Raw genomic sequence first — 9198 nt, forward strand, 5'->3', positions numbered from 1 at the left:
TGATGTTAACAGGAAGTGACGTCACGTGTCTTCTTCCTGAGTTATTTGGGGTTATTTTGTATTCCACACTACACAAACCCACAAAGAAGAGACTAGACCGCAGAAACGGTGGCGAATCACTTTAGAAACAGTAAATATTGGGTTAAAGTTGCGGGAAAGTTGCTGCATTTTGGCAAAAAGTTTTTATTTCGCGGGGTTTGCTTGATTTTGCGTTAATAGTTGCGATCGCAACATCGCGAAATCCTGGAGGGTCTGATAAGTGGACCTTCTCAAGATGGCCCCTGAGATTTTTAAACAGAACTTAAACAAGTTGAAATAAATATAAAACCATGATTTTAGTCACTCTTTGGGTCGTTAATATCATCTGTTACGGGGACTTCGTTAAAATCTGCCTTTTCTATTGAAGTTATACATATAAATATTGACTCCATGTTGGCTTTTGGTCACAGCCACAGGTTGCAAACTTTCAGCCACCTGCGCTGATTTTAAAAATCGATGTTAGAAAGGTTTGATTTGTCGTCTCTTTGGTGAACTGAAATCATGCTGTTTTGGTGATTTTCTACCATCTGCATGTTTTCCTGTTTAACAAACAAGCCTAAAAGTTGCAGTCAGACATGACAGTTGAGACAAAAAGTCATTTTTAACCCTAAAACGTTGATTTATATCCAGTCCGGTGTGATAAACTCTGTTTTCTGTTCGGTCTGCCGACGTCTCTCTAACTTTTTTTTTTTTTTTTTAATCTTCGTCCCTGTCTGTCCTCCACCTCTCCTTCCCTCTCTGCCCTTCATTCCCCTTCTCTTTATCACTCTGCTCATAAAACCTGCTCATCCAGAAAGAACAGAGCTTAGACTCTGTTTTCTGTTCGGTCTGCCGACGTCATATTTACTTTTTTTTTTTTTTTTTAATCTTCGTCCCTGTCTGTCCTCCACCTCTCCTTCCCTCTCTGCCCTTCATTCCCCTTCTCTTTATCACTCTGCTCATAAAACCTGCTCATCCAGAAAGAACAGAGCTTAGAGGAGGATGGAGAGGAGCGAGACGGAGGGAAAATGAATGAGGGAGAAGAAAGGCAGAGGGAAGATGGAGGGCTGGAGGGAGAGATAACAGATGGAGGGGGAAAGAATAAATAATAGTGAAATTTCAATCTTACAGTAATTAGTTTGTATGATTTTGGGATTAATTTAATAAAAACAGGAAAGCAAACGCAGCCTCGGTTGGGTTTCTGATGGACCCTGACAGGCTCAAATGTATCCATCCTCTCCACGCTGACCTCTGAAGGAACTGACGAAGCTATCATTTTGGGTTTGTCGCATCATTTAACTTCACATAACCTGCTGCTCTTGACTATAAAAAGCTCCACATGATAGCTGCAGGACGGTCGGCAGTCTTTTTGGTAAACTGTGTTGAAAACTAGCAGATATTTTATTATTGCATTATTTATGCTTGCTTGCTTTGAGGATGAGAAGAACAACAACGGCAACAATGTTCAAACACCTCAAACATAAAGCAGCAGACAAAGATCTGATTCGGTGTTAAAGGTAATAATATGAACGTTACAGGAGCAACAAAACACACAAGTCATGGTTTGAATAAAACAAAGCACCCTTGGTAATAAGGAGACTCTAAGGTAGCAGGTCATGAGGAGTAAGGTAGGATTTGTCAGATGATAATCTCTCATATTGTTGTGTTTTATGAATCTAACCTGAACTGTAAGCTGTGTCCTACAAGCCATGGGTCAAAGGGAACGTTTTAAAAAGTCCAACACTGAAAATACTTCTTATTTGTCGGGGAAAAGTTTTTAAAAAGCACTGCTCCACTTCCAGAGCCATTCGAAGGTATTCCTGCTGAACGTATCTCAGCCTCAGCAGGCAGGACGGCACCTTGACTCGTCCAATCAGACTCTGGAGTTTCCTTCAAGGGGTGAAGGGGTTGGGAAGGTCAGGGCCTGATCCTGGACCCAACGGTTTGAGAAACTTCATGCTTCTCGAAAGCACCGCAGCTAAAATGGCAGCAGTTCCTGGAAGAACCAAGCAGCCGGTGGGATCTGTTGAGTACACTTGGGAACGATGGGCTGTTGAGACGGCAGCGACTTGTGGGGCAGATGTGGAACAACCCACCCTGAACGGAGGAAGTTCAAACCATCTGTAGGATCATGATCGAACTCTAACAGAACACCAGAGATGTAATGATGCCAAATGGCCTCAGATCTTTAGTTGGTCTTAGACACCAACCTACCCCAGTGCAGAGAGCGGTTCCTGCATGCAGACAAACTGATCCTGGGTCAGGGTTTAGTCTGAAGCAGAGCAGCTAGCTCGCTGTGAACTACTGAAGCTCAGTCCTCGGTCCATGGGTTTCTCTGCTGGCTTCTTCCTGAGCTCCTTCACCTCTGTCTGCTTTTACATATCAAGTCACTCATCGCAAAGCATGCAATCAAACAGAAAAACTTATCCTGGACTACATTAAACGGCGCGGTTTGAAAGAGTTTACTCCTGTAGTTTTTCAGATAATGAAGCTCTCAGCAGAATCCGACAAAAACTAGACAAAAGCTTGAGGCTGGAGTTAAATATGGCGGAATCAGACAAGTGTAGAAACTCAGAAAAGATGGTTAGGTGGAAATATGAGAGCGAATCTGCAGCTAAAAGCAAAAGAAAAGAATAAATATCAGGGCGGTGGAGCTCGACATTCAAACACACACCTCTGCTGGACCAGGAAGTTAAACGTTTAAACTTAACCGATCTCTTTAACTGCATACTTTACTCAACTAATCTGAAAACAAATCAAATCTCGGTCTCAAACAGCTCTTCTATGGACGTCACCCCTGTTCCCTTATTTTCAGTCCCTTCAGTTGTTTCTGTAGGGAAACAAACACACTTAGTAGTTGGCATCCGGTCACATATTTTGCAATTTTTTTGATTTAAGGACACATGTATCCTGGATATGTTAAAAAGAAATGGTGCAGATTTTGTTTATTATTTTATAAACTTCTTTCGAGCGGTCTTCATGACTTTGCAATGAGTACCTTTAAACATTCAAGGACTTTTAATAAATAATTTTACACAAAAACAAATGCGACTAAGGAGGAATCTGAACTGTTCCAGTTAACTGTGATCAGGTCAACATGTGTTAGTGCCAGGTCTGATTGGAGCTATAAGGAAAACATCATCAGGGAAGAAATTAGTGGAAAAAGTACCACAAACAACCTCTAAATCCAGTTATGAGTTCACAGTAAATTACCAAGGTGATCTAAAAGAGAGCACCCTTTCTGACATTGAAAACTCTGGCTGTAGGCTCAGCGTACCCCGCTAAACTATAAATCTTATTTTGTAGAACACTCATCTGCATGACGACACACTAAAATCCTCCACAGCCAACAAACCAGATGAATATGTCAACCGGTTTCATGCGAGCCGATCGGGCCGGTTATCCCCGCAGCAGCTTCAGGAGCCTCTTCTCTTTGCAAAACTAAAAAACCTGAAACATGTTTGAAATGATGCGTTTTAAAGTATATGATTAGTTCCTTTGTTAGGTTAGCTTGAGTTGAGCTGCAGGTGCGATCATGTTGTTGACTTGGCAGGAAATCAGCCGATCCTTCGTGGTTTCAGCAACATTTATCCCGGCTGTGCTACTTTAGGTTTGACAGAGAACTTACAGACCAACGAGGGAAAAAAAGACACTAAAACTAAGAGAGAGAGAGAGAGCAGGTCTCAAGGTGACCAGTCATTGTCCTAATTCCTTTTTTAACACAGTTAAAGAGGCCAAAAACACAACTTTCACCGTTTCTCTCTTTTTGTTTCCCTCTCCTCTCCTCCCTCCTTCTCCTCCTGCCAATTTCATATAAAAAGGTCTGAAAAATCTCCCATCTCTCACTTCATTTTTATTTATATTCAGCTCATTCTCTTTTTTATATCCCTTCATCCCGATGCTACCCTCTCCCTCTGTTCCTGTCGTCTTTGCCAGCAGCGATGTCTTCAAACTCTGATTGATGATGGTTGCCGTTGGTTACTGTTGTGTCCTGCTTTCTGTTTATACTCAAATACTCTTTCCACGGTTTCCCCTTGTTCTCCTCCCAAAACTTTTCTACCCTTTTTTTAAAAAATCTATGGATATGAAAGTTAAGTGGACACTGTTGGGTTTTGTGACTGCATCAAAGTTATAGAAAAACAAGAAACAGTTTCTGTAAATATGCTGTCATGATGAAATACTTCAGTCAACATGATATTAAAAGGAAAGACAAGAATACAGGTGCCCACGTTAGTGGCAGGTGAGAGTGGAAAGAAAAACTTCAGCAAAACCAGATTAAGGTTCTTCTAAACCAGAGGTCTCCAACCCTGGTCCTCAGGGCCTCCATCCTGCAGGTTTTCCTTGTTTCTCTGCTCCAACACACCTGATTCATGGTTAAATCACCTCTTCATGTTCTGCAGAAGCCTGTTAATCACCCACTGATTCAAACCAGGTGTGTTGGAGCAGAGGAACAGGAAACCTGGAGGATGGTGGCCCTCCAGGACCAGGGTTGGAGACCCCTGGGGGGCTCCTGTCCTGAGTGTTTTACCTGTTTCTCTGCTCCAACACACCTGATCTGAATCAATGTGATTAACACAAAGAGCCTGCTGAATCAGGTGTGTTGGAGTAAAACCTGCAGGATGGTGGCCCTCCAGGACCAGGACTGCCCACCCCTGTTCTAAACTGCTCAATCCTCTTAAAGAGAGTAGATTGAGGACAGGTGGTTCATGCATTATAAAGGAGGTGGAGGAGGAGGTGTTTGCCTCCTGAACCCAAACTGGTCGCTGGTTCCATTAGAAGACCGGCTGATAGCTGAAGGTTCGGACGTTTTTTCCATCGAGGCAGTTGAAGTTTAACGTTAGTGCTCACGTAGCGCCAGGTCTCTCTGCTCCAGCACCGAAAACAACACACCCTCCAGAAGCTCCAACTTTCTGTTGGGTCGGAGCAAAGAGCTGCTTCTGCTGCAGGCCGAGGACGAAACAATCAGAACCAAAAGCAGCAGGTAGAACAATAACTCATTAGGTCCAGATTAAAAAAAACCTCTGTTTCTGGTGTATCTGTGTAAATATTGAGCTTTTCAGAACGTTGCAGCCCATTTCGAGTGTTTTTTATTTGTTTTTATTTGTTTTTCCTGCACCTGTCTCACTAACTGAGAGGAAATTTAACCTATATCAAATAAATTAAGTTTTTAGGAGAATCTTTAGCAAACCTAAGAATGTTCTTACTTTTTTTGATATATTGTTATCGTGGACGTTCTCACCATTTAGTCAGATGCCATGAGTATTTCAGCATTTTGTTTTTTAGAAATCTAGACAAAGTTTTCTATAAACAGAGAAAAAAAATAGTTGTTTTTAAAAATATCTGGAGGAGTGTTGGCGAGGCCGAAGAAAGAGGTATTTAAAGTATTATAAAAGCTTGGTCATTAACAGTTTTATATGAACAATAACAACAAAAATATCAGAAAAGAGTTTTTTCTTTCAGCTTGCTTTAACACCTCGCTGTTCTCCAGGATTCTAACTCTCGTCACCCTTCGTTCTGCTTTGCTGAATTCATAATCACACCAGCCCACTCAGGATCTTTATCAGCTGAGTGTAAGCATATGTTGTTTTCCAGCTCTTGGTGGAACAACTGATGACGTCTTCTCTCTCGGGAGGAAAGTCTCAGATGGACAACGCCGCGCTAATCTGTGCTTAGAAACCGGGACTCTGTGCCAGAGATCAAATAACTGTCAGAGTATTTACACAGATTCATTTTCTAAACATTATTTTCATCCTCACGATGCCTGAAACTGTCAGTGGACGGACTGACATCAATAAACAAAACACTTACCAGGTGTCTAAAACCAAAATGGGTCAGACGAAACAAGGACATATTAGATAGATAGATAGATAGATAGATAGATAGATAGATAGATAGATAGATAGATAGATAGATAGATAGATAGATAGATAGATAGATAGATAGATAGATAGATAGATAGATAGATAGATAGATAGATAGATAGATAGATAGATAGATAGATAGATAGATAGGTTTAGTTTATAAATGAAGAGGTAGTAAATGTGTTTTTTGATGTTTATTTCATTATTAACACATAATCAGCGTCATCAATCACTCTGACAGCCACCTATTGTCATCCTGGCTGTCATACTGCACCGCTGTTGGAGTATGTATGTGTGAATTAACAAAAGAAGGATAAATAAAGGGAGAGATAATGACTTTATTTCATGCAATTTCAAAAAGGTGCGTAAAATCAATAGTCCTTGACTTCAGGCAAAGGACTGAAGATCCAGTGGAAGGAGACACGTCAAGGGAGCAAAGGACACAAGGAAACTAAAGGAAATATGCAGAAAATCAAATAAAGTGGGCTGTATAATGTTGGACAGGTGTTGAATACATGTTGGCTGTAAGCTGGAGCTGGACTTTCACCTTTTAGGGGTATAAATGACACAATAATTGCTATTTTTGCCTTTCTAATTGTTGTAAATATGAAGATATCATCAGTGGTTTGGTCCACCTGAACTTTCAGATCTTTCTTTAGGTTTTTTCTCAATATTTATTTTTAGCCATTTTCTAGATGCCATTCAGAGAATTCTCAATAACAAAGATTTTGGTTCTTATCACGAATGCATACTTGTGTAAAAAGCCAAAATTAAAATAAAAAAGAGATCAAGACGACCTTTAAACGTCCTTAAGCTTCTCACCAACCTGCAACTTTTGGCAAAAAGATGCAAACAGGAAGTTATCTTTCTCTTGTGTCGCAGGAATTTTGAACATTTACAAAAACTTTGTTCAACAAATTCCCTCTCACAACAGTCAGAGTTGTTCCGGGAGTCTGGAGCCCGTCTGGAGTTCATCTCGATTCAGTTTCTGAGAGTCAGAAAGAGTAAGACATACGAGACAACTTCAGGAGGGTTTAGTGACCATTGAAGCCAAATTAAGACTGATTTGAGACAAAAACAAGAATAAAATCCAGACACAATTAAGGCACTTTGACAAAAAGTCTGCCTGTTATTCACAGGAATGTCACAAGAATGTCGTGGTGAAACATGAGTGAAGTCAAAAAGGAAAGTTCTTGATTTTCTTGATGTTCCAGCCTTCACCTGTGGTCGGGAAGTGTTGATCACGACTAAACGAACATCTCAGATCCAAGCCGCTGAAATGAGCTTCCTTCGTAGCTCATAGAGTTGCTGTTATTCAGCAACAAAACAGTCAGCTGAGGAGGTTTGGGCATCTGATTAGGACGCCTCCTGGTCGTTTTCCAGGCATGTCCCACTGGGAGGAGACCCAGTTCAGACCCAGAACTGACTAGAAGGATTATGGATCCTCTCTGGCCTTGGAACGCCTCAGGATCCTCCAGGAGTCGGAGTGTCGATGAGGAGAGGGAGGTCTGGGTTTCCCTCCTCGTCGTCGCGACCCGACCCCGAACGAGTGTCAGAAAATGGACGGATGACTAAAAAAGGACCAGGATTGATCCAATCTCAATGTTTCTGAAGTGCTGCTGGGTTTCAAGGACTCTTCTGATTCTAGAGTAATCCAAGTGAGTGATGACTGAATTCAGCAGTAAAATGCAAGAATTTCATTCAACTTTACTAAAATTGCTTTTTCCCAAAATATGCATCTTTTCTGTAACATCCATCAGAGTGGTTATTTTTCTCAGTGAGACAAAAAGAGATTTAAGGCTTTCCACTGAATTTACAACTTGGAAATTTCAGTTTAAAGGGAAACAAAAAGCTATTTGTTTGAAGATGGTGCCATTCGAGCACAGGATTCAACCTTGTGGCTGAAGTGATTAGGAGTAACAGTTAAAAATGGTCACAACAAAGAGAAGAAAAATACCTTCAGTGTAAAAAAAATCCAANGGGGGGGGGGGTTAGTCCGAGTCCCCAGGAGCGGGCTACCGTTTTCATTTCCTCAAAAGTAAATAATTAAATCAACAGAAAGTCGACGGGGGACAGGGGGAAATGGCACGGGAAGAAATGAAAGCATCTGGACGAAGGCTTGGGTTTCAAATTTGACTCGGAGAACTTTATTGATCCGATTGCCAAACGGAATTACGGAAAGATCTTTGAAGAGAAGTTTCACCGTCGTTATCGTAAGCCCCTATAATCCATCATATCTGGGAATCAAATTAACATATATTTACATGAACACACACACTTTAATGCTCTCACGTAATTCCTCCGTCTCTTTCTAAGACACACAAACACAGAGGCCAAATCATTAGTTGTAGGTTAATTAGTGTTATAATTAATAACCCAGCAGACATGCACGTGTGTGTATGTGTGTGTAACGAGAGGTCGGGAGTTAAATCATATTAATTTCAACATTGATTAAGCAATAAAAAAGACTTTTAACTAGTGGGGGTGTATATCACTTCACTACACAGGCATCACAGTTTAAATCTATGTATTAATTAAAGTGTGTGTGTGAGTGTGTGTGCGATTCGCCGAGCCTGACACTGTGGTTTCCAGAGCGAGGAGGGGATCAACGCTCTTTAACTGAGATAAAGCAGGGAGGGAGTGATAGCAAACATGGATCTAATTCAGAGGAAAGACGCAGAAGAAGAAGAAGAGAGGAGCGGGATCGAGGGAACGTGTGAGAGGTGAAGATAAAATGTAAAAAAAAAGGAGGAGGGAGAGAGGCTGACTGCTGTGTGATTGGATAAGCGCCAGTGACTCTTTGAAATTGCGATCTCCTCAGATACGCATTTCAACGTATAGCTTAACTTTTCTCATATAGATAACAGCTTCGTTAGCAGTAAAACTTCGTTACCCAGTCGCCGACTTGAAAGCGTTCAAGTTTTAATTTCCGAGTCAGGAGCTGATGTGCTTTGAAGAAGTGTTTAAGCCATTAGAAGTTAAAGACTCATGAAAGAGTGATGGTTTGAGTTCGCGTGGCAGTAACTCTGAGGTTTCTTGAGAGAGCTGCTTGGGACACAACAAAGGTGGAAAATAATTGAGTCCTAACCATGTTGAAGTGCTGCCATGAGTTATTGGCTGTGTTCGGCTGCCAAGGCTTTCCCGAGGCCCCGCAAGGCCTCGCTGAAGGCGAGCTCAATAAAACAAGGCGGCCTGGAAGGTTAAACCTGCAGCAGGTGAGACTTTAAGGCAGGAAATGTCCTCGTCCTATCAACCGGAATCACAAAGTCTGCAGCACAGAGAGCCTCTAATCATAATTTACAAAGTTTTTCATTTTAAT

Source organism: Kryptolebias marmoratus, linkage group LG7 (genome assembly GCF_001649575.2).
Source record: "Kryptolebias marmoratus isolate JLee-2015 linkage group LG7, ASM164957v2, whole genome shotgun sequence".
Classification (NCBI taxonomy): domain Eukaryota; kingdom Metazoa; phylum Chordata; class Actinopteri; order Cyprinodontiformes; family Rivulidae; genus Kryptolebias; species Kryptolebias marmoratus.